The sequence below is a fragment of the Drosophila grimshawi genome, unplaced genomic scaffold, assembly GCF_018153295.1.
Source record: "Drosophila grimshawi isolate 15287-2541.00 unplaced genomic scaffold, ASM1815329v1 contig_311, whole genome shotgun sequence".
NCBI classification, from domain to species: domain Eukaryota; kingdom Metazoa; phylum Arthropoda; class Insecta; order Diptera; family Drosophilidae; genus Drosophila; species Drosophila grimshawi.
Genome location: NW_025063098.1, coordinates 307,582 through 330,452, shown reverse-complemented (window position 1 = coordinate 330,452; position 22,871 = coordinate 307,582). Strand labels below are relative to the sequence as shown.

Below are 22,871 nucleotides of genomic sequence, written 5' to 3'. Positions count from 1 at the left end.
CGGCAGCGGCGGCGCTCGCGAGCATCATTAAAAGATAATAACCGTAATAAACTAATAAAATTGAAACTGGGTGAGAGGAGCAGCACATAATAATAAAAATGAGCAAAATCACAATAAAACACTACTCGAGGACTGCGTCATGCGTCGTCAAACGGGAGGTGTTGCTGGTATCGTAAATTGTGAATGTGTGTATGTATCTGTGTGTGTTTGTGTGTGTGTGTGTGTGCGTGTGTGTGTGTGTGTGTGTGTGTGTGTGGTTTCACGAGTGTGGCTGCAATGTCGTGTATCGTATCTCGTAACCGCTGAAGAAAAGCGGAAGCGCAAATATCGTAAAACGCAAGCAAAACGGCTTCAGCTAAAATGCACTCGACAAGTTGGATCTAAAGAAAATAATAAAAAGTAAAAAATAAAAAAAAGGGAAAACATGCAATGAAAAACGACTCGTAATCGTCCCCTTATTAATGGGTAAAGAGTTCCGCAAATTTATATATAAATACCAATGATATATATACATTATATACAACACACAGAAGGAAATGTTTCAGAATCCACGAAGAGTAAATATGTCGAGCCAACGCCACAATCATTTTAATCTTGCTGCCTTGGATTTATTTTATAATTATGTAAAAATTGCATTAAGTTACATTTCAGAATTATATTTTTGATTAGCAATATCTGCCGATTGGAAAAAGGTCCATTTAACTTCTTCTTTTGCCCGCATTAAATTATTTAATTTTATTTCACTATACTCCTTCAACAAATATAGATTTTACATAACTAATTTTTAGAGCGTTGTGCGAGTTACAAGAGCTAAAACTCAGACTAAAAATCGCCCTGAATTTTTAAAAATCTAAAAAAAGAGAAGGAAAAATAACAAAAACTATATCTTGTTTTTTTTTTTTTATTAATTTCATTATATGATTTTATAAACTATCTAAAATGATTGTATTTGTGAAATTCAAAATACTATTGTTTAATAATTATACGCAATATTTTGTTTCAGAAATATAATTCCCAAGTAAAGAGGTAATTTACCCTTGGGCGTTTTTTTTTAAATTCAGCAGGAGTGTATAGAAACCAAATTGCATTTTTCAAATAGTACACAGGTGTGAAATATTTAACTTGTTAGATACCTCATCCGGAGCAAACCAAAATTGGAAATGCCACTTTCAGCTTGCGTATAATTTTGTGTGTGTTTTTGTATATACTTACAAACATATTATAGTTATTATATTTAATGGATGACTTCATGCACTGCGACTTAGTCAGCTCTATTTTTCTTCCTTCTGAGCCAATAGCTCTTCCATCAACACTTTTTCTATGCCTTCCGGGCTTGAGACATGTTTTCTAAGAATATTACATCTTCTTCTGACTAGAGCGACACAATCTGCTTTGATGTGCTTTGGGCAGATTCCGGTACTGATTATAAGTAGTTCAGTTAGGTAATACATGAAGCTAACTATGAGTAATAGTTGCATTCATAGTAATATGTATCACATATCGAAGCTAGGTGTAATCAGTAGCATGTTGAGCATTATTAACCCGAGTGTTATTACTTGTTGTCATTCATTTAATTTTTATTTTATTTATATTTCATAGACACAAATTTTGTACGCCTTATTTGAACTTATATAGTAATCGTGTGTATGGTACTTTTAAAGCAATGTGAAAATAATCAACGTATTTCTTATTGCGAATATAGACACCACATTTGTGTGTAGCTCACTCTTAAAAAGGAACAGAAAATAATTCAACTCAGACTGCTTTTCGAGGAAGTAACTACGGACAATTGCTTAAACTCATACACACACAGATTGCAAGCACTTAAAATCGATAATATCGGAGTGAAACCGAACCGAACTGAGTGAAACGGATGTTATCTTCGACTCAGTGGCAGCTGAGCCAAAATCTTTGAATCACTCGCGACACAGTTGTAAAAAAAAGAAGGTCGCTTCTGCTTCTGTTGCACATCAAATTCATTCCTTAATTTGATACACTTTTATTGCGCCAGTTTATGGCTTGTTTGGCCCTTGCGGTTCGCCTAACCCCAATCCGGATCGCACCCCGGCTCTGTCTCCGGCTGGCTGACATCGACTCACGGGCTATGTACAAGTCGGCAGCGACGATGAATGTGTTTTTAAGTGATTCAGATGATGATTATAAAATGCCTTGTCACGCAATCATTTTTTAATCCTTCGACGTTGTCACACAAAGCTGTGTTTTATGGCACCGCTCTCCACGCTCACCGCTCACCGCTCCCCGCTCTCGTTCCGCATCTTGCATCCCGCTCACAGCTCCGGGATGGACGTGAACCAGCCCCCGCCCAGGAATGTGGGCTTGTGTGTCACTCAGACCCTGCCTCTGCCTCTGCGTCTGCCTTGGCCTCGGCCGTGCACCTACTCAGTGCATTCCTCAGAACGACTCAATAAAATGTGTACGAGTGGCAGTGGCAAGTGTCTTAACGTCTGGTTTGGGCTTCGCTCGTCCACATTTATTGCATTTTAATTGCACCAATGATGTACCGTTTTGTAAATTACGCAAATGAAAAATATAAATCACAAATCTAATTAAAAGCGGAACAAAACAGTCGTAAAACTCAATACCATGCCGAGTACTCAGCATTCTCACTTACCATGTACAAATATATAATAATGTATTTCAGGCTCAGATGTTCACGTGTATCTGCAAATAGAAAAAGTGTAAAAAATTTGTTTTTTATTACTGATTTCCCACTGCGATCAGCATGCGGTTAAAGAAAATCAATTGCACATATTATGTACTTTTAATTGTTAAAAGACTGCCAGTTTTCCAAAATGAGAAAAATGCTATTAATATATATATTTTTTTTTACAATTATCAAAGCATTTTTTGAATTGATAAATACCATAATTGTAAATAAGTATTGCGCATTGTTGGAGATTATTAACAATTATGTTGTATTTTAAAATTGTTCCATCTCTCTGTATATTTATGCCACAGATTTTAGTTTGCTGTTATTTATCGTTCAGCGTTTTAAATGTTGTACACCAAAAAGACCAAATGAATTTAACGAAGACACTAAAAATATATTTCAAATAGAAGCACATCAATTGTTTAAAGAGTCCAGCTTGCAATGAGTGTGTTTGTTTTCGAGAAGATGCGTGTGTTTTTGTTTATGTACGTACAAAAAGTAAAAAACGAAGGTATGTAGGTGAAGGTCATATTTTCTTACCCATTTTTTATGAGTACAGCGAATTCTACTTTTTTCAGGCAATTTTAAGCCCAAGAGCTGAGTACGATTTATGATAGGTAAATACTTGGCTACAGGGTAACGTGTGTGAGCGTTTCCACAATTTTAAAGGTAAGCTCAAAAATGTAAGAGATGCTGGTTATGGCGGAGGAGGCAGCGTGGGCGGGGTTTTGAATGAGACAGAGCCAGAACTTTAGAGGAAGTTAGCAGTAATCTCAATGCCAAACTTTATGACTCCATTTCAAAAGTTGTAGCAAAGATTTTTATTTATCGATTGACCAGAACCACCACTGGGCCTGCCAGCCCTGTCTTAGCCAGGGCATCAAACCTAATTTTGATTCCGATTTGTTAAGTATAAAAAAACCAAACTTTTTGAATTGACGGTATGATTGGGTAAAAAAAAGTGAGAACGTTTCAGTCGCGCGTAACTAATTGCCGAATTATCTGATATTAGTGTGATGCCAGCCAATTGATCAACCAAATTATCAACATCGGACAAATCTGTCAAATAGATCGGTCGATGTTTTGAATTTTTATTGAAATTGAAAATGAGGTGACCGCAAGGTGGACTGAGGTCTGCAAGGGAATGTTATCTTCTGCGTGCTTATTTGAAACTGGTAAATCTCCACTCTTATTAGATATATATGTTCTTGATCATAAACAGCTGAGTCGATCTAGCCACAATTGTTTTCCGACACGGTCAATTCGGGACAAATAATATCAGTTGCAAAAATTTTGAACTCTGATTCCGATTCTGAAATTCAGTCGCTCAAAATGCGGTTTCTGTTTTAAAATTTTTTTTCTGCTGCAGCCCTTTACAGGTATATATTTCACCCGATTCCTAAATGATAAAGTGGTACAATCCTACCGATTAAAACATGATTACTGCCAGCATTCCAAGTGGAAACAAGGTAATATTGAATTGGCTTAGATAATAACTCATTTAACTTTCCCAATTATATATAGACTTATATGGTCACTAGCTCTAAATTTTCTAAAGTGAATCCGAACTTTCATTGAAGAGGTCGTCTGTCTTTCTGTCTACACGATGAGTGAAAAGACGTTAACATATTTAGCAGCAGTGCGGCGACGAGCGTATTTTATAGTCCTCGGCAGAGATATTAAAATAAGCACACGCCCATTTGGCAAGTGCATATAACGGATGGTTTTGTGGCTCGTGTCTCGTGGCTCGTGGCGGAGGAGGACATGATATACCTGGAGCGGCTTTTCAGTTTTCCCCCTGGTTGGGGAAAATGAGTTTTGGGCAAAGTGCAAGGCAAATCAGCGAAAACTGCTGGGCCTCAGATGTTTGCTGGTTGCTCAAGACGATGTCGATGCCGATGCTGATGCTGATGCTGATGGGCTGACTGCGAGAGGAGATTTCAATATCATAAAAAATCATATTAAGAGAATCTCATATTGGGAATCGTAAAATTTTTACGAGCGTTTAATGGACTCTTGCAGTAAGCGTGAGTATTTACGCGCTGCTTAAAAGCGGTAAAATATGGCCAAGTGGTGTCAGGGGACACGCACACTCCAATTCACGGACTCCGGTCCCTCTCCGGTCTCTAATATGTATAGCAAACATGTTTTTGTGCGGCGCAGCGCAAGATATGCCAGAGCCGTATAAGTCCACCGGAAAACAGTTCTAAATAAATATTATAAACTTTGTATTTTTCCGGGCAAAACACGATTCTTTCAGAATTTGACTCGAGAAATTGTCAATTACATGAAGGTGACAGCAGCGCCATCTAGCTGCGATGAGCCGCAACAAGACGCTTACCAGCATGCCGTGCACAGTCGGTCAAGCAGTATCGCCAAAGCAGTGCAAATGCGTCCTTGCTATTACATTGAGGGGGAGGAGTAAAGAGAGGGAACTTTCCTAAGCTGGCAAAGCTATGAAAATGATAGCAATAAAACACAAAGAGTTCGAGCTGAACACGATTTTCAATGTTTAGTTAAATGTGGTGTTGAAATAAGCCACAACTAACGCAACTATTGTAAATAATGGTGTTCGCAATGTCTACTTAATGATATCCAATTAAGATTACACGTTGAGCAACACTGCGGTCCAGTGTGACCACACATTGCAATTAGATTCATTGCTATTGCCAAAGTCAGCTGTTCCTGTACTTAGTAGACTGCATTTCTGCCAATGATCTCGAAAATCTTTTACCTCTTTGGGTAAAATCAAAAAATTAAATATTTCTTCAAAACGTACACATATCAAATATCGTTTCTCTAAGTTTGGTAGCCTTAAGGAAAACTCTTTTAAAAAGAAAATTCTAAAATTGGGAGTAAAATAAATATTTTTATATATGATACCGTTCATATGAACACAACTTGTTTCAAAGCTTTCGAGATAGAGACTTGAAACTTGGAACATATGCTTGTCTCCGTAAATCAATAAAACCGACAATCGCAAATCGATCAGGCTGCATATCTCCCACAATTATAAAGATAGCATCACCAAGCTTGGAAGGTATCTCGCTCGTAATCTCCTTCAAAGATCGGCAAATACATTTTAAGATCACGCCCACACCCGCTTCGCCCAGGAATTTCGGCCCTATAAATCTGAAATGTGCATATCTTACACAATTTATTTAATTTTAAAAGTAATTCACTGATAACTCCCCTAGGAGATCCATGGAAAATTGGAATTGGCCCACACCGACTGCCCAAACCGATACACCTGTTAGTGTAAGTCTATAAAAGTATATATTTGGCACAATTTGAAAGCCGGAGTCACCATTTGAAAGGTATATTGCTAGTAAGACCCTTCAATTTCATTTTGGACCACTACCTAAAGCCTATATGTCCTGCAATTTTAGAACTATAGTTAGCAAAGTATATGACTAAGATTTTCCTCCAAAAACTTTTTTGCCCATTCCCAAAAGCCCTTATCTCCTGTAATTTAAGAGCAACAGAAATCAAACTTGAAGGTAGATTACATGGAACCTTATCTAAATTTTTTTTGTTCCCGATTCTACAAGCTAAAGCTTATTATGTAAAGCACGCCGTTGATCGGAGTTAAATTGAAATCATTTAAATTCAACTATAAATTTAAAAAAGCGACCGATTCCTGTGAAAGATATATGAAATGAAAGCATTTTGTCAAATTATTAACCAAAAATTGATATTTAACAAATGATTTATTATCAATGATATTTTATTATATATATTTCGATTAGAATTGTATATGTTAAATGCTAAATTATATATTCATTTAGTTTGATTTAATTTTTCTATTTTGATCGTCTCACTAACAAGACTATTTAATGTATATATATATTTCTTTTTGCTGCAGACAGTATATATGTCGGAGACGAACGGATTGTTTCATTATATTCTATAGATTTCAACAACACAAGCGCTCTAAAGATGTTTATGTATGAACAACTTTTTTGTTTAACAAAATATTCTAAAATACTTATTTAAAATTATTTTTAGCTTAACAAGTTATCCGAACCAAACTAATTAGATCTGCGAATTATTAGGACTCAATATTCTGCTATATAACCCCGGCTTACATAAAAAAACGAATTAAAATGAAAATCGCTTTGAAAACGACAAAATAGTTCATGTCTTTCAAAATTATATCTTCAAAAAAATATTCTCAAATTATAATTTTTATTTTTATATTCTAAAAACTATAATTCTTAACGATAGAATTTTTTCTGAAAATAAAACCTTTAATTAAATGATTTAATAAACGATCACACTAATATGGAATAGTAAAATTAGTAACAAAAAGATAATGCAAGAGTTTCTCGCGAACATATCCAAAAAAAAACCCAGGAATTTAGACAATTTCTTTTGTGTATTTCCAAAAATTGCATCCGGAAATAAAAAAGTAAATCACTGGCTTTTAGGAGGACACAATCTTTCGGCTTAGAAATATACTTTCTGAATAATAAGCTAAGTTACCTTTGGCGCCAAATGAATGAATAAATGTAAAAAATAAGCATGTGTTTCTATGCGATATAGAATGTCAGCTACAAATTCTAATGATATTTTTGAAATATCTGTTAATTATATAAATCGGTCTATAATATACATAACTCAGATCGAAAAACGAGACGATTTTATTAATTAATTCAAAAACTGTCTTAAGTACATTAGATAAGTGTTCACTTGAGAAATCAACGGTTACTTGGAATACTTATTCTAATTGTTATGATTGCCACCCTATAAGTAGTCGCAGACAGTGTAACGATTGTATACATTTTATCGATTTGTTTTCGCATTAGTAAGACCTCCGCAACTCAGTTGTATTGGGGTTTAAGCAACACGAAGCCTGCGGGCCTTACTTTGAGAATAGATCTAAAACAAGCATAGGCGAGTGTGGTCACTCGGATGCACCACTGCTCATTGGGTGCAATTCGTAAGTGGAGTCACGTAGAACGACAGTTTTCAACGCGAACAAATGGCATATGTCTGGTGACAACGACCTGACGTCTTCATTAGACGCGGACATATATCAGCAATGTGTCGGACTAACGACTGCCCAGAGTTATGTGACTTGTCGAAAGGATTTCCTATAGTCTAGCCTAGCCCTGTACCCGGTTAAATCATCAGTCGTGACTGTGGGCCTGGGATGAGAGAGTAGACGTGACTTCCCCACGTACAGTGATCGACCTCAGCACTTCTTGGCTCTTAGGGGGGCTCTGCTGGTCAGTTGCTGCCTGCTCATGGTCGAATAAATCAAAGGCAGTGCCGAGTGGAGTGGAGAGCACACTAGTACAGATCGTAAAACAAATTTCACCGATTCGACGAATGTTTGTTAATTATGGTTTTGCGTAACATTCTCATTGGCAACTCTCTCAGCCGGCCCATCTGGCAAGCCACTCGAGAGTAATTTGTGTTTGAACTCGTTAAAGTGTCGAACGATATAATGAGGAAATGCTCAGATACTTATTCGCATATGCAGCGGCACGACTCTGTTCAAGATTTGTGTCTTTGCCGGGTTCCCGGCTCCGCTTTCCAGCCCCCATCTCAACATTTGACTGGCGCGCATCTTCTAAAATGGCACGTCCGGCCGCGTGTTCCTCGCAATCAAATACAATTTGCAACAATTTAAAGATTTTCGCTGCGGTAGCGCCCCATTAAAGTTAAACGCCAGCTCGGATAGCCAACACAACACAAGAGCGAGATTCGAGCGAAAGTGCCTAGATGCAAACTGGAATAGTTGCTCTGCCGTGTTTGATGTGCCCATAAACTGCCTTTGCTCCTGGGACGCCACGCAGCCCCATCAGCATCGTCAATGGGGGCGCATTGCGTGTATGGCGTCTGCTGCCCTCCCAAACACCAAACACCAAACACTAAACCCCAAACGCCAAACCAACAAAGAATGCGCTGGAGATGCAATTTAAATTTGGCCAGCGAACGCTTATAATTCTGATGAAAAATGATGTGGGCGCACGCCGGCGCTTGTCTGCTTGGGGATCCAATTCGGATGAGCCGGAGCAATCGGACATCGAAACGAAATCCCATACAACCATAGAGTATCTTCAAATGGAGTAAAGTATGATCATGATTTTGAATATATCAAAATAGTTTTTCCGAGAACTGAAATATACATTTTAGAGCTTTGAACTTGCACTTTGCCATGTTCACATAAAATCATCTTCGTGCTCGAACAATAAACACATATGTTACAATATTTTAGAAGCTTTTCTAGAGTCGTACGTTTCTTCTAGTTTTTTTTTATTGCTCATCAATATATTTTTGAGATCTGGCAACCCTATAAGAGAACCACTGATGGCCTATCAACAAACAGCTGACTCATTTGCTAATTCGGAAACATCTCCGAAAAATATAATATATTTTACTTTTATGTAACCGACCGTAGAATGAGATATTTCCAGATTCGACTGCACATATGTGCTTTAAGTAAAACACTTTGTCCTGACTGGCTAATAAGTCCTGGAACGATGAAATTTGGATTTATTATTATTACTAATAAATTTGGAAAACTCGAATAAAGGTGCAAAGATTATATGGAAAAATATCAAACAATATGATAGATATATTTATACTTATGGAGAAAAATTAAACATTATTAACTGCAAGACGTAATGCACAATAATATATATTTTTTAATAGTTGTAAAATTTAATTTTCTGTAAAACCCAAGATTTTATAAAATTCCCTACTATGTTTTTATTCAACGAAGTAAATAAATATAAAGTGAGTAATTAATTTCTGATCTAAATAAAATGTAAACACTTATATCGAGCCCGCTTATTGAGTATATTGTGAAATATAATATAATATAAATATATAAAATATATATTATAATACATAATATGTAAATAAATAATAAAGTGCAGCATCTAAAGTCGTCCTAAATTAAATAACAAACGACATTTGCAAATTCTCTATTTAGAATTTCAGGTATTTTTCGGTGAGCTCGGTCGAAATTTTTTTCTGACCTAATATGCTAATTTCACGCAAAAAAAAAGTCTGATTTACTGGGGTTGCAGTGTAGTAATTAATTTTTTTTATATTTTAAAATGATCAAAAGAGTATGAAAATAGGACAATAAATATATTTTTTACTTGGCTTAAGGTAATCCGAATTTAAAGCACTTCTGACACCGAAATGCAGAGTATTTATTATATTTACACTGTTTTTAAATACTACATTGTAAATTATAATATTCTCAATAAAATTACAATTTTTTTTAAATTTAAATTTGAACATTAAAATTAATTTTTTAAGTTAAATAAATAAAAAAAATAATTAATAATTGTTTTTACGTAGTTTGTATTTATATGTTTTTCTTATATTACATATTTTTTCCTCCGACTGTCGTAAAAAGCGTTTCTCATTAAGCAAACATCCAATGTAAATTAAATGTAACTACAACGAACTGAATTCACTAATTCTAATTAGTGAGTTAATTGGGAGTCAATTGGAATTTTCGATTGTATTTTATTAGCATAATAACAAATTGTGGGACCCATTTCGGTTTAATGATGTCAATTTGTCGGAACTAAGTACTCTCATGCATAATGAAAAAATGTCACTCCAGTGTGCAGCGCGACAATTCGAATTCATTGAATTTATTATGCAATGACCGGGCCGACAGGCATTTGGCTCAGGTGCGTATCTCCACTTAGAAGACCCGCAAGCCGCCGAAAGACCTTACGCACACTCTCTGACTCCCCGAAGACCCACAAGCGTGCAGTTTAAAGAGCAATGAGCCAAACAACACACTGGCAAGTCTGCGGCCAGGGAACCGTAAACCGGATCAACCACTTTGAATGCGGTGGCATGGCATGGCATGACATGGCATGGCGGCAACAATGGCTGTGGATGGAATCAGCAAATCGCAATGGCTCTGATAACAGAAGCTGCATAGGAATGGCCTGGACCGAAACGAGGACCACGCTCTGCTTTGGCACTTTGAATGTAAATAAATAGATTCAAACGAGACTTGGCCAGACTTCATCCCCCATGCGCACATCTCGCCGCACCCCGCACTCCGCTCTTCGCTCTCCGCACTCCGCACTCCGCTCTGCCCTCGTGCTCTCTCCCGCAACAACACACATTTCTTCAGTTGAATTCAGTTCCTTGCCTGCCTCGACGGCCATGCGGTTGAGTCAGGGATGTTTCAAAAGGCATAGGGCAGCCATGATGACAACGCGCTCAGAATAGCGTGAAACTTGTTTCGAGCTATTGACTCATCGTGTGGTCATATTGGGGCAAACTCTTTCAGTGCGTACTCAAATTTAATGGTCTGGTCTTCTCTTCTATGTGGCTCAACAAATATAATGGAGGGTAGAGTAAAAATTCATAAATCAAGAATTCCATTTCCTTAGAATTCACATGTGTGTTCTCCTGATTCAGGTCGGAGACTAAACACAGATTAGTTCATTGTGAAAGAGTGACACTAAAATATCATTGTCACAAGCACCAAGCCCAATAGAATTAAAAAATTTAGAATCTAAGCAGTGAATCAAGATTTCTACACTAAAGCAGTAATGGAAAATCTATTTTTTTTTACTCAATTCTCAATCATATGATTTCTTATTATATAAAATAAATGTAAATATTTTTTAAATGCAAATTAAGATGAGAGAAATGTATATTTAATTGATTATGGTGTGTTTTGCTTTAATTTAAACAAATAAGAATTTTTATTTTTATTAAATTAATTATACTAGTTAAATTAATTACACTACAGTCATGTGCATGTGGAGAGCTCAAAAAAATGGTTGAGTAAATTAATCTTTCAGTTGTTAATTTAATTAAATATTTATTGGCAGAGTCTTACACAAAAAATATAAAACTTCCTACTAAGTTTTTCTTCAATCGAAATTATAAAATAAATTGCAATTCTTGATCTAAGAAAATTAATAATGCATATATATTAAAACCGTTTATCGAGTTTAATGGAAAATTTACATTGGGGACTATGGGGAACTCCATAGAATTTAAAATATTGTCAGTAGTAAACAAAAATGTATATAGTAAAAAAGTCCAATGTTCAATGTTATTCAAGCTACAAAACATATCTGTATATATATACATATCTGTACATACATAATTGACTGACAAGTCGTTGAGACCTCGATATATCTTGATTTATAAGTCCATTAAGTCTACATGAAGGTGTTACTCAACTTGTAAAACCTGTCCTGAAAGGGGCAATCGATAAAAACTTTCTTACTTTCAATATTACAACTTTTGACGATATATCACAAGTATCCTCCTTTAATAATGTAATAACAAATTCCCGGCAACGCCCTTGTAAATCGCGAATCGATATTCTTGGAGCTAGCCATCAAATTTGAACCTTCTTTTAACCTTCTTCAAAGGTCGATTCACGTCCACACCCATATTTAAATGCTTTGGATGTATTCCAAATATATTTGAGAACCAGTTTCTTACTTAATCCTTAAGCAACGGCTCCTGCACACAACAATATGAAATAGTATTAGCATCTATATAATAAAAATTGTTGCTTTTTCTATTAGCATTCCTCTTTAAGAAATGATCTGTTAAATAATATACAACTTTCAATGGTCGCTAATTAATGTAATTCCAACCCACTTGTGATAGCACAGTCACAGAATTTAGTAGCTTTGTATTGCTTGGGAAAGTAGTCTGTTGAGAGCTGGTGTTTGCGAAAATACGAAATACGTGACGCTGACACTTGCTATCTGGAGCCATAAAATAGCTGGGCTTATCATCGCTGCCGGCCATTAAAAGTCAATTTTTAGTACTGGGATAGACGTTCCAGCAGCAGTCAACTTTTAAGCGAACCTCCGCCAATTATGCGCACAGTGGACAGTCTGACAGTCTGACAGTCTGGCAGTCGGACTGTCTCACATTGCGTGTCCAGCGTTTCCTCTCTAGTCCGACGTAGCCAGGTCCCGCCGTGAGCATTGGCCGTAGCGGAACTGTGGCTACGGCCAGCCAATATTTACGAGTTCTTCGAAGTCAGATGCGAGTGCCAGTCATTTTGAGATTCAGCACTCAGGAAAAAAAGTTCGCCTGCAAATTTAGAAAATCCCCATAATTTTGGCGACTAGATCAACTCATTTATTTTGTCAGAGTGTGAATTTCTAAAACTAAATTTTGTGGCTTTCTATAAGCCAGGATGTTTTTTTAAGTATACACATAATTTATAGATTTACCTGCTTTTAGACTTTAGAAATAAGTGAAATAAGTAAAAATTTATAACAAAAAATATTTCTGAATACTAGGAAAAAATCGAACTTCTTTAACAGAGCATGAAAACATCATAATAAGACGTTTGTCGAATTTCTAAATTTAAATGTAATTCGTAATTTTAAAAACTTATTATTTTACAGAGAATTTGAAAACTAGCCTTTGAAGTTTAAGACTCAAATACGTATTTCACATTTAAGGCTGATTTAAAAATAATAATATAAAAAAGTAGCCGAATGAGTACTTTTCAGTACATTTGGAGGAATTGGTTTTGCATTCTGACTTTTTAAAAATATATTTTTTAAAACTTTGAAATATTCTAGTGAAAAATGTTTTTTCTAAATATAAAATTTTCTAAAAAAGTAGAATGAGAATATAGAAGCAAAATACGAATGGGATTGTTCTCTGTTTAAATTTAAAGTTTATTCGTAAAATGGATAATTATCCCTAAAAATCCAGAAATAACATTTTTTGTTTCAGATTGATTTTAATTTGAAGCTGATTTTTCTCTGAAATTCAACTTTTTTCTGAGTGTATGTCCGTCAGCAAGTGTTGGCTCTGAGGAGGTCTTGCACTCGGTTGGTTCTTACCACTGCAGCATGCCAAAATTATGCGAGGCATGGAAATAATAAATGCACACTCAACTCGCACCAAAGTATTTGCTTAATACACAGTTGCATTCCCGCTTAGCGTGCCAGCTCTAGTGCCTTCAGGCCGGCCACGACATGAGCGTGAGCAATGCAATGAGATTACGCCAAGTCATTAGCACTAATGATCAGAGTGAGTAAGTGCATTTAAGGTAATACTGTATACATAATCTATTTAGCTAGTTGGTCTTTAGATTGGATTAGATTAAATTATTATGTTCGAGGATGGCAGCGCTTTGTGAACAGGTGATAGTCATGGTCCACTTTAGATAGATTTCTCTACAGGCACAGGCGATTTATTGTAATTGTAATTGACTGACTAAATGCCAGCTAAGCCAAAGCCAGCAACTTATGTTAAAAATAACAAAAAGTGTAGACATAAATATATTCCACGTTTTCGACCGCAAAGAGTTGTCGAAAATTGAGTTTCCGGTTAATTCCGGTTTTTTAGGCTCATAAATCACAATTGCACAAACAAAACGGAACCACGAAATGTGTTCAAGAAATGTTTTGTCTTTTTGTCTTTGACCGGTCAAATTGCCAGATGGACTTGCAGTTGTTGAAGGAAAACACAAGTTTCCAGTTTCCAGTTTTCAGTTTTCGGTTGCTAATTTCCAGTGTGCTGTCACTTTTCACGCCATGAAGCTGAATGACATCGTCCATTGAAGGGTTAAACTGTCCAATTCTTATGCAGGGCCATAAAACATAGGATTCTTGTTTTTAAAATGCATTGGAAATCCTTTGGCGTAACAATAAAATGGCAAACAAAAGTCACGGCTCGGCGAATATGCGACGAGTCGGCTAGCCAGGCTGTCCGTTCATATTGATGCCTCACACCCCTTGCCCACGTAATCGACGAGCCAAAATATATTGAAGCAGCAACACCAACAACAAATATTTAACGATATATGTATGTATAGGTATATCTGGAAAATGTCACACCATGTTGCCGCGTTTTACGACCGCCGCTCACCTTTTGTTCGACGAGTTTATAGCCAACCGGGACTCACTCCCGAACCACGCTCCGCACAGCTCCATGGCTGCGTTTTAACTGCTTCACTTTCGTTGATAAACTGGCGGCAACTGCAGCTGAGCACTGCTCGAATGCCGAATGGCGAATGGCGGATGGCGAATGGCGGATGGCGGATGGCCCTTAAAAAACGTTTCGCCAAATTAACAGTTTTTTAATAAATATCGATGGCGAAGCCTTCACACACACGCAGAATATTGCAGGCATAGAGAGATTTGAGTGCAACAAGTTTACCTTTAATTCGTTGAATTTGTCCAAATGCCTAAAAAACAATCGAATTATTTCAAGGACGTAACGCTCATGAAACGAAAGGCGAAAGACGAAAGGCGAAATGCTGACAGGTAGTTTGAGCAGATGCTGTAAAAAACATATTTCGGGGCATAACTGCACAGTTCAAGGACTCATGATGACATACACAACAGGACCTGACGCGAATACCACGACAGTCCGTGAATACATAACCATAACCCTTAATGTAACCCAGTCTGAAACCCTGTCGATGTCCTTGAGCGGCGTTTTCTTTTTAGGAGACAAGAAACGTTCCGCCCATAAAAAAAGATGTAAAAAACAAATGAAAAATGTTCAGGCCGAAATGAATGATTCCAACTGTTAGAACTGAATAAAATTCCATAACAACATTTTATAATCCTAAAATGCAATACACAATACAAAAATGTTAGTTTCAATTACATTTCTTGCCTTTAAATTGCTGTAAATTGTTAATTGTAAATATGGAAAAAACAAATCAATAAATCACTTTAAATTCACTTGGTTTCAAATAAAGTTCAAGCAATCAATAAATTAAAATTATTTCAGTCTCTCAAAAATAGCAGGCCTAATCGACATATTCACTCCATATATTTATTTTTTTTTCATTTCGACTTCCAATTATGGCTTATTATAATTTATATTTTTGAGTTAACTGGTTTGTTAAAGTTAAGTGATCTTATTTCGGGCTGCTTCTGCCTACGTACATATAAACAGCAACAACACACGACAATGTGGATTGTCATGATAATGTCTGTGGGTCTGTGGATTCACATGCCAATTCATTCATAATTCATTTTGAATGAGTCATAAAATGTTTTTACTATCAATAAAAATACGATTAAATTCACATTTAACTTTTTTTGCTTGGCATCTGTGGCTACACTTGTGATCCAAAACACAACTAAATATTTTTCAAATATTTAGCTATATATTTGTTCTTATATCACAGTTTTTATTTGGTCTGCTCTACTCTTTAGATAATTAATTTAAAAATGTTGCACATAAATTCTTTTCTCGTGAATTAAAAAATGTTTTCATTTTTTAGCTTCCACAATTCGCTAAAATTTATGAAAGTGCACGACTGGGAAATATCCTGTAGAGAAATCTGAATTGACTACTCAAAAATAAACAGACACACAAAACAGGCTATGCTTCGCACAGTATAAGTTCTTAAATAACTTTTTTAATTATTAGAGCGGGAGTCGAAAATCGATATATATCGATAACTAAGAAAATGTAATTAAACTGTATTATTTGCACAAATTTACATTCTTAATTTTCAAATATTTATTATCGTTAAAAATTGTTCTATAGCTTTCAAAAACTTTTTGACAGAGGCGGAAATTAAATGCAAGGCATTTTTGAAAAACAACAAACTTTATTAATTATGAAAAGCACAATAAAATGAACGCTTAACCATTCTTGGTTTGATTGCGTTTTTCGTAATCCTTCGAAAAAATATTCGACTATCTTAAATTTTAATACACTCGCATTTTTTAATATCCATTATTATACTTTTTTTTATTATCAATTTTAATTTTTTAATTTAATGTCTCCTTTTTATAAATAATTTAAGTCGTCATTTTACTTTTAAATTGTTGTTAAAACGTTTTTTAAAAACTATAAATTGTTTTTAATTCACATTTAATAAAAAAATACACAAATCTAGATACATTTTGACAATATAATTTATATCGATTAATTTCAGAATCTTAAGTGTTATTCACAGTCCAAATTCAAGAATTTTATCTCAAAGTTAATATTTTATATTTCTCTCAGCATTAAGATTTTTGGGCCATTTTATTGAAAATGGTTTTAACTGTTTATCTTCCAATAAAAATAGCTTTCACAGCTGTTTACAATTAAAAATCAATTGAAAATTGTGTCTGCAGTTAATTAGTACTTATAGAGCTGTATTGAAGCACGAAAAGACAACAAGTACAAATATGCCTATGAAATACCCAATTGATTTCATGACCAAGTAGGTTTCTTGTTAGTTGTTGGAGCCCATGTGCTACATACCTTTTGCGGCAATGGCAAGCACACTGGCAAACTAGCCACTTGAGCCAGTTGCTCATTACACTCGGCTGAATAATTATTTCAATAAACAACAATCGAGCTCTCGAAGTTGGCTCGGGGCTCGATTATGAACTGTGCTGGAACGACGCGCACATAATACAATATTTCAAATTTCAATTAAGTCCAAGTGCTGAGAGAGCTGCCCCTTCTCCACCAGCTCCCAGCTTCTCCCTATTGAACTGCCAATTGCAGCGATGCATTTCTCCACATATCAGGGGATTGTTGATCTTTTATGATTCGTGTTTGACTTTTGACTTTCGAAATATAAACATTTCATTTTATGGCATTCAATTGGTTTGCCTTACATGCCCCTAAAAGGAACTCAAGTGCATAGCCGGCCAATGTTCTGCAAAACATTTCGAAGCCTGCGCCACTTGGGGCAATGCGTTGGCAAATCTTTTGCCTCAAGTGCGGAAGGCAACACAAAAATAAGTCAAAGTAATGGCGATTGGCGATAAGGTAGCCCCTGGCGCTGCCAGCTAAGATATAAAATTTGTTTTAAATTAAAAACAAGTTTATGCTTTGCATTTAAAAAAAATCCTCAATATACAGTTTATAAAGAAAGAAGAAAAAAACAAATAGTTGAGAGTTCAGGTTTTCATATACCCTGTATCCATGTATATATACAAATATCTGTGCTATTTCTTAACTCAGCGAAATTGATGGCATAATCGGGGGAAAAGAGATACTCCCAGTCTATAATAGAATCATATGCTAAGAATAATGCGTCGATATTTAGCGATATTTTTATAAGGGGAGTCAACAATCAAAGATTTTTTTCTGCGTATTGCTTGCGACAACATTTGTAATCGCATTCAATATTTAATATTTTTTCTTGATTTTCGTTAATTTAAAGTTGACAAGCATAACTATTACATTTTATTTTTAATTTCCTTTAATTTACTTTTAATTTTTTTTCATCGACTGATTTTCTACGATATTAAAAAAAAATTCAAATAAAAATAAAAAAAAATAATAATAAAACTTCTTGGGCTCTCTTAGTTTTTCACTTTTGCACAAATTCGTGATACCTTTTCAAACAACTCTTAGTGGGTATAGCGTATAAAAAGTCGATCGCCGGCCATCGCATATTGATGAAATAATGTATGTAAATAAGCATTTTTAAAGTGTCACACTAAAAGTTTAGGTTGTCAAATAAATGTCCGTACCCGAAACAAATTCCAACGATTCAACCCAGAAGAAGCCCATGGACTGGACGTAGCAGTAACAACCGCTCAAACTAGAAAGAGCCTGGTTTGGTCGCGGTGGTTTGAAAGCGTTCATTTTTTAGATACAGATACTGTTACAATATTTATTTTAAACGGCGAAGATAAAATCATTTCGAAGTTGAGCAGCAAATACATTCAAATAACTTGTTGACCCTTCTGCGTTTGCATTTCATTCCGTAGTGCTAACAACAATAAGACAACGAAAATTAACATTTACTTAGCCATCCCAACCGGCAAAGAGTTATACCTTGGAGGATGCTGTTGTTGCTAATCTTTCTGTCGATCTGGTAAAAAGTCTGTTGACTTAGGCGAATCCCAACTTTTAGCTTGTTCATGCTGAGGCTGTGGCTTAAACCGAAACTGGGGCTGAATCTGAGGCTCTACTGTTGCTGACTAAATGTCCAAACAATATTTTGCATAATCCATTGAATTTTCGACTCAAAATTGAGTGCGCGCATAATCAGGGCGCGAGCGAGACAAACTCACACAGTGCCATCCATGGACTCCAGACAAAAGACAGAGGGAGAGAGAGAGAGAGAAAGAGATAGTGCTGCTCAAGCTATGCTGGGTGTGTCTACACTCAGAAAAAAAACCACTGCAAAGGTAGCTTTGCTTATTATTCAGAAAGCTTACATCTACAACAGAAGTTTGTGTCTTTCTGATACAAAAGCTTTTTTCTCAATTCCAAAGGAAAATTACCTGTTTCTTTTATAATATATAATATAAAATAATATATATATATTTATAATTAATCATTAATGTTTTAAGATTTTACATAAACCAAACTGAATCAAGAATGGATAATAGCTAAACTTTAATAAATTAGTGGAGGGAGCCAATTTCATTACTATTTTATGAATTTCAGTAAGAATCTTTTCTATGAATCAGGGTAACTTCTACTTTTTTGAAATATTTTTATTATATTAAAATATATATATTAAAATATTTATTAATAAATATATTTCTGTAAAGTAGAAAAGAATATTTTCTAATTTTAATAAATTGTTTTTCATATATTTAGAAATTATTTCGCATTTTTTTTAAATTCTGATCAACTTTTTTTGTGAGTGTAGTAGTCGTAGTCGTAGTCGCAGTCGTGTAGGAAATGTGTCGCCAAAGAGGCTAATTTATTATCGATTTGCTATCATGTTATGCTCCATGCGCTCCAAAGTCGCCGTCATAGCACCAACTCTATTTTGCATTCCATTGTGCCCTTTTCTAAGCGCTGCCGACTATTGCATAAATCTCGATAATTTATGTTGGATGCGTGCGAAATGCTAACAAATTAAGGCTCGAGTCGCCAACGCCCCCACAACCTGACGTGACACGACTCCTTCTCGCCATTCAAATGAATGTTGTAAATGTCAAAATATACAGCTCAAAGCGCGAAATGCAAGTGTCCAATGCAAATCTAAAAATGCGAGCTGCAAACTGCAGAATGCAGAATGCATAATGTAAATACATGTCCCACAGACAGTTGTTGTCGCATTTGAGTTGCTTTGCTGCTGCCGTTGTGACAACTCTCCAATTTTATTTAATTGTCAATTTCTGTCGCACTTCTACTAACGATTTTCTGGGCAAGTTCGTGTTTTGCGCTTAATTTATGACACTTCTTCGTCGGGTTCGCGAGTGGGGAGTGGAGTGGATGGCATTTTGATATTGATCTGGATATCACTTGAAATATTGGCAATATCGACATCACATTTATAAGTGGCCTGCACTTTACACGAAATTATTAAATACGATGGGTGCTAATCGAAAGAAAATGAAAATAGGTTTCTACTGAAGCTCTTCCGAAGTGAATATGGTATATAGTCTCGGTATTTGAAGAACTTGGTTGGATATTTACATTTTTTATGATTTGCGCAGACGATAAGTTTTAGGACAAAACCAAAACTTTTTCCTTTTTGAGAAGAGTAAAATATATGAAGTTCAATGAAAATGAAGCTTTGATCAAGATTTCGGTCACAGCACTCCTCAGAATTGTTGCATTGAAAATAGGCTCATAAATCGATTTATATTATATAATATGCTGATATACATACGCTTATAAGAAATACTCTGATTCAACGAATAGTAGACCAATGGACAGCCTAATTGTTAATTGGTATTAAAACTGCATTCTAGCTCGTAAATGAGCAGTGAAAATTAAATTAATATAAATTAAAAGAAACTGAATGGTAATCGGACTTAGCATATCTAATATTAAGTATAACAATAAATTTAAATTCTAATCAGCAAGGACTGATGTCTATATATAATTTTAATATAATTTTAATTTATTTATTTTAGAAAACGGATTATTCATTAAGAACTAGCACTTTATAGCTATGATATATTCAAATGGTTATTATATGACAACGTATTCCGAATTAATCAGACAAACTTCAGAGAAAACTCAGCAAAGGACTAAAAACAATTTATGTTCATCTTTCAAAAACTGTTTGACGAAGATATATCTGCAAACTCTATCACTTAATTTTCTTTGCTGCTTAAAGCATACCCAAATTAAAAATCGAGACTCAAACAAAATTATTGGGTATTTGGGTATTATTGGGTACCAAGTTAAACACCTATATTTTATGTACATTAAAAATTGAATGCATAGCATTGTTACAACTTGTTTGTCTCGGTTTCTTTCCTGATGAATGAAAAACATTTTATCTACTACGCAGTGATTTCAGTCTGAGCTATTAATAATTAAGTTGTATATATATAAGTGTATATATATTATTAAGTGTGGGCGACAACTAATGTTGATGTACACTATCAAATACGCTAAGAATACAAACACTATACTTCTAAGTAAGAAGAATGTCAACGTTTTCTACTCACTTCAGGAGAGAAATTACAACGACTTCTGAAAACACTTATTGTCTTGCTAAATAATAAAATCGAACTCATCGTAGCAGTGAAATTGTGAGGGGTATTTATAAAACCTAAATATATATATATTTCGCTTTGTGAAAGCCAGAAGACACTGAATAAAAATCAGAGGACACCGAATAAAAAAATATATTTATATATATTATATCCTATTCTATCAACGCAGTCAGATTTGTTCAATTGCACGTATTTAATTGCCTAGAAAGTGTGCACTTTATAATAAGATAACCAAATTACTTAAACTGCTATGGGCAAACAAGTAAACAGAGGAAGAGGACAGGAAATACGGATTTCCGACTGTAACATTCTTGATTGTTTGATTTTTGGGTTAAAGGCTAAGCAGTAATTAATAAACACACTCACAGAACCGTGTCTGATTAGTTGATGGCTTGCAATGTTTCAATGTTCAATATATAATTGTTTGAATTGAGATGTGTGCACCTATTATTAATCTGTCGACAGCCAGTTCCGTAATGACTAGTTGTTTTATAATTGCTGCGCTTAATAAACTCTCAGCGGGTGCAAATGTCACTGATTGTTTATTCTGAATATTATTTCTTAATCGCAGACAGAGACTGGAAGTGAGACTGGCAGATAAAGAGCCCAGAGGATAGACTGCCTCCGGCTGTTGCCACGAGCTTGTAGCAAGGTGTCCCCGAGCAGCTGTCAGCGGTGGTCGGGGGCACAATAAATGAAGTAATCAAATAATTTAAATCTGTATTTAAGTGACAATTAAGCTCATTACACTCATTATATGATAAGCGGCCATTGTGAATGCGGGCCGATTACTCGAGTCAACAAAAAACAACAATAGTTGTAATTAATATTAAAATATCTGCATGCATAATGCATACATATGCAAAAGTAAACTTGTATTATGACAATAGCAGCTGACAATCATACAGATTGTTTAATACTGAATGCAAATTGTAAACAACCTTTACTTGGCTTTCAATTTACTTTTTTTACCCTTGTAGTGCAATTAGAAATTTGCCATAATTTTGATGCCAAGGGTTCCTCACATTGTTTTTCATATTATTATTATAAACTTCTAAAAAGCAAGGTTTGCATTTCCTAACTTAGAAAAAATATGTCCAACTTATAAAATCTGTTGGTGTCTATGTGTGTACTTAACATAATTCTTATTTTATTAAGAATAAAATAAGAATATTTTAGATTTTTAGTTACTTATACTATTAAAATAACATTAGCAATTTAAGATTACAAAATGTAATGTAATTTTTATAAGTGCCTTAGTTATATAATAAAATAGTTATATTACGACTTTACTGGGACTTGTTCACGAGTGGACAAATACTTTAACACAGCTGCAAAGAGAGCAAACTTCAATATTCTATTCTCTGAATTTCAGAAAGGAATTTTTTCTAAGAATCTCGGTTTGAATTTCTGTGCAATAATAGAAAATATATTGGCATATTCATTTAGGACACGCCTTTCTAATTATAAGAAAAATGTTGTCTTATGTATGAAGTAAGGGTACTTTTATTTTATTTGCAAAGTTGCAACGCATTGAAGGAGACATCTCTGACCACATAAGGACTCTTGATAAGTATCAGTAAGCATTTCCACATAGCCATGTCTTATATGCGAGTAATCTCTTGGTTTTATTGCAATCTTGATGAAACTTTATATATATCCGCCTGGTTGCTAAAGACTGTACATAGATCGGAGATGATCGGATCGAACTACTATGTCATATAGGTACAATCGGTCGAACTATGAGTTTTAAGGGACATAAGTGTCGACGATCCTGAAAAGGGGTTGTCTTAGGTGGAAATGTGTATATCCTTGTAAACCAG

General features: G+C 35.0%; 1 long non-coding RNA gene across 4 annotated transcripts in view; it reads right to left on the bottom strand.

Annotated features, from left to right (window-relative positions):
* Positions 1-1,606: 1,606 nt before the first annotated feature.
* Positions 1,607-22,871, bottom strand: part of LOC116805476 — a 135,939-nt gene continuing 114,674 nt past the window's right edge. For 3 of the 4 annotated variants that reach the window (XR_004365208.2, XR_004365207.2, XR_004365206.2), the window contains 2 exons: positions 2,633-2,682; positions 1,607-2,563 (listed from right to left, as the gene is read on the bottom strand). This is a non-coding gene — a long non-coding RNA (uncharacterized LOC116805476). The remainder of the gene's footprint in view (positions 2,564-2,632; positions 2,683-22,871) is intronic. The other variant, XR_006246669.1, reaches the window with a different exon arrangement.